General features: G+C 57.5%; 1 pseudogene; it reads right to left on the bottom strand.

The window, feature by feature from the left end:
- Nucleotides 1-732: 732 nt before the first annotated feature.
- LOC141970396 (feather keratin Cos1-1/Cos1-3/Cos2-1-like) lies at nt 733-1,490 on the bottom strand (annotated as a pseudogene).
- Nucleotides 1,491-3,172: the final 1,682 nt, after the last annotated feature.

A 3,172-nucleotide genomic window follows, 5' to 3' on the forward strand; every position in this document is an offset into this window, starting at 1 on the left:
AAGTTGCTGGCACAGGGAAGAGGGACACGTGAGAGCCTTTTGGGGGTGTTGGGTTTACAGGGAGTGGGGACTGCGCTGCGTAGCCTGAGTGTGGCTGCTACCAATCCTAACTCGTGAATTCCCTCAGGCCTGCACGTCTGGACAGCAGCTGGGTTCCTGTCTCATCTGCCTGAGCCCACGTGCGCTGGCCACGGACGCTAGATCGGGTGATGTAGGGGAGGGGAATGGGGAGGTGAGGTTGTGGGGCTGTCCGCAGGCATTGTTGTTTCCCATCCCCACTCCTGCCACCCTTTGGAGCCACGTTCTGACTCATGGCCATTGGCTGTGGAGTAGCCAGGGATGTCTCCCATAGCTGCAAGGGAAAGCCTTCGGAAAGAGTTGCCTCAGAAGGAAGAAGGACTCGGAGGCCCAGGCTTGGATGCAGCACAACTTTAATGAGTCTAAAGAAGGAAAGGAGGAGGCTGACATGGAGCGCCCGTGGCAGGCACCGAGATGCGGCGGAGCTCCTGCAGGGTGTCTGTCGGCCTGTCCTGCAGGAGGAGGGAGGCCAACAGGGCCCTGCTCGGCTGGCTTTGGGAGGTGGTGCCAGACAAGGCAAGAGAGAGAGAGGAGAGTGGAGGAAGGAAAGAGTGGTCAGAAGCTCTTCATACGAGGCCACGAAGCTCTATCTCCTGTCCAGCACCATGTTCTGAGGTGATGGGAGGTTCTTGCCCAAGGGTGTCACCAGCGCCTTTAGCAGGGGGGGCACCTTCTGCCACAGTAGCGGCTGGTAATGCAGGAGAGGTCAAAGCCCCCAGAGTTGATGGGCACTCCGTCACAGCTGAGGATGCGGCCAACGGCAGCGGAGGTGGAGGAGCCCACAACGGTGTTCTGTGGGAAGGAGCTGAGGATGGGGCCGGGCAGGGTCACCACCACGGGGGAGGGCTCGATGACGACGGTGGAGTCCTGGCACTGCCTGACACAGGGCTCATTGCAGCTGTTGGCCAGCGGGGTCGGGCCGCAGGGCTGGCAGCAGGGCACACACGGGTTGCAGCAGGACATGTCTCGGGGCCGGAGGTGCACCTGGGAGAGAGGGCAGGGGGAAGCAGGAAACGGGAGCACGTGAGAAGCCGCACTGCACCCAACTGCAGAGGAGCCAAGGCACCTCCTGGCCCAGCGTACGCTGCCCAGCTCAAAGCCCAGGAGCCACCTCAGCGCAGTCCCAGCCCCTCTCTGCACGAGACCTTCTCTCCCCTTCCCTCTCCCACGAGAAGCAGCTCCCAGCCCTGGGCTAGGACAACCCCCATCAGCTGAGACATCCAGCGAGGAAAGACCTGATCTTGAAGGAGGAGGAGAGGACAAGAGGCTTCACACTCACCTGATTCCCAAGGAGCAGGAGGCGAGAGAAGCGGATGAGAGAGCAGAGCGCAGGGCTGTCTTTTATAGTAGTCCTGCACTGCCTCAGGCCAGAGGCACCCTTTGCACAAGTAATAATTTTCTGACAAGCTCATGCCAAATGCAAACCATCCCAGCTAATGGTAGGGGCTGTGTCCTGGCTTCCTGCACGGCTGCCTTTTCATTTCCTGGCTTATGCCACGTGCTTGCCCATCCAAAGGCTTCTGTAAGCTTCTGCCGGGATGAGAGCCCCAAGGATTTCCGGGACAGAAACACGTCAGCGCAGGCGGAAGACTCGGCGCAAGTGCTGGTGGCATCCCGTGCGGCCAGGTGATGTGCACCGGGGCCACTCCTGGGGGATGGCTTGTGGCAAAGTTGTCAGGAAATGGGCACCGCTCTCAAGGTTCTTGTCCGAGTGTGCCCAAGGGCTCCCGTGCGAGAGGACATGCCACACGCTTTTCTCTTGCTCCCCACATCTCTCTCTGAAGGTTGCTCATTGATGCACACAGGGGGGCTTCTGCTGGGAGGGTTTGACCCTGCTGCAACACTAACGCTGCTCTGAGGACAATTTTGCTGGGCTCATTTGCCTGTTCCCCTTCTCTGTGTAGTCTCTGCAGGCCCTCAGGTGAGACCAGGAGCATGTCTGGGGCCCGGTCCTTCTCGGGGGTACCTGAGGACGGTTCTGCCAGTGTGGTCCCCAGCAGAGTCCCCTCAGCAGAGTCCCCCATTGCTGATGATCTCCTGGTTTTATGCGAGCATACAAACTTTTGCATGGTTCCCATCCAGCACCTGGTGGCTTGACCAGCCCGAGCACAGGTATGCAGAGGTTTATTACTGTGTCTTGTGGGATACCAGGAGATGAGCCGGGGGTACAGCCAGAGAAACTGCTGTGGGTAGGACCAGACATGTGTGTCAGGGGTGAAGGTGAAGCACTAACAGTGGCACCAACACCGGCACCAACATCAGCAGGAGCTTCAGCACCAGCACCAGAATCAGGTCCTCTGAGGCCTTTTACTTCCTCCAAGTAAAGTTTCTCTTTGTCACGTCTTGCTACTGGCAGCTGTCAGAGCCCAGAATACCAAGGTGATGTCGGACAGAGGAAACCTTTGCCATGAGAAGCTCCTCACCATCCTCGCCTCGTCCAGATCAAGATTTCCCCAACGCTCTTCCCTTGAATTCAGTTCTGGGGATCACAGGTCCCAGAAAGCAGCTGGGAACAGAAAGGCGCAGTGAGTGCAGCTGCTGTTTTGCTGAGCCACAGCGATATTGGGGTTTTGCTGCCGGGTCAGCAGTGGGTCTGGACTCTCCTTTCCTTGCTCCTGATATCAGCAAAGAGCTGAGTTTATTGTACTCTTTTTTGGGGTGAGACTGCTGGCAATAACATGAGAGGAAGTGAGAGGAACATCACTCTCCTGGCTCTGTGTAGCGTTACTTAGAGCAGGGGAACATTAGGAAGAGGCACATCTCCAGGTCAGCCTCCAGCCTGACCATCTGTAGGGCAGCTGCCTCAGCTGGAAGGACATAGGCTGCCACATGATGGTCTCTCGGGGGGCACGTATATTTACTCTCTAGACGCATGAATACTGCAGCCAGAACAGGCATTGGCTGAGGCTGATGTTGGTGAGACACTGTTGGGCCTGAGTGAGGCACAACATGTGATGTGCTGGGTGGGCAATAGCAGGACTGACAGCATGAGGTGTATCTGGCACCAGAAAGACCTCTGCCCCTTTCTACTCCTGTAGCATTTTTCAAATTGTTACCACCTTACACAGGCCTGCAAATCAACAGAGGATGGAAA

This window comes from Athene noctua, chromosome 25 (assembly GCF_965140245.1).
Source record: "Athene noctua chromosome 25, bAthNoc1.hap1.1, whole genome shotgun sequence".
Classification (NCBI taxonomy): Eukaryota; Metazoa; Chordata; class Aves; order Strigiformes; family Strigidae; genus Athene; species Athene noctua.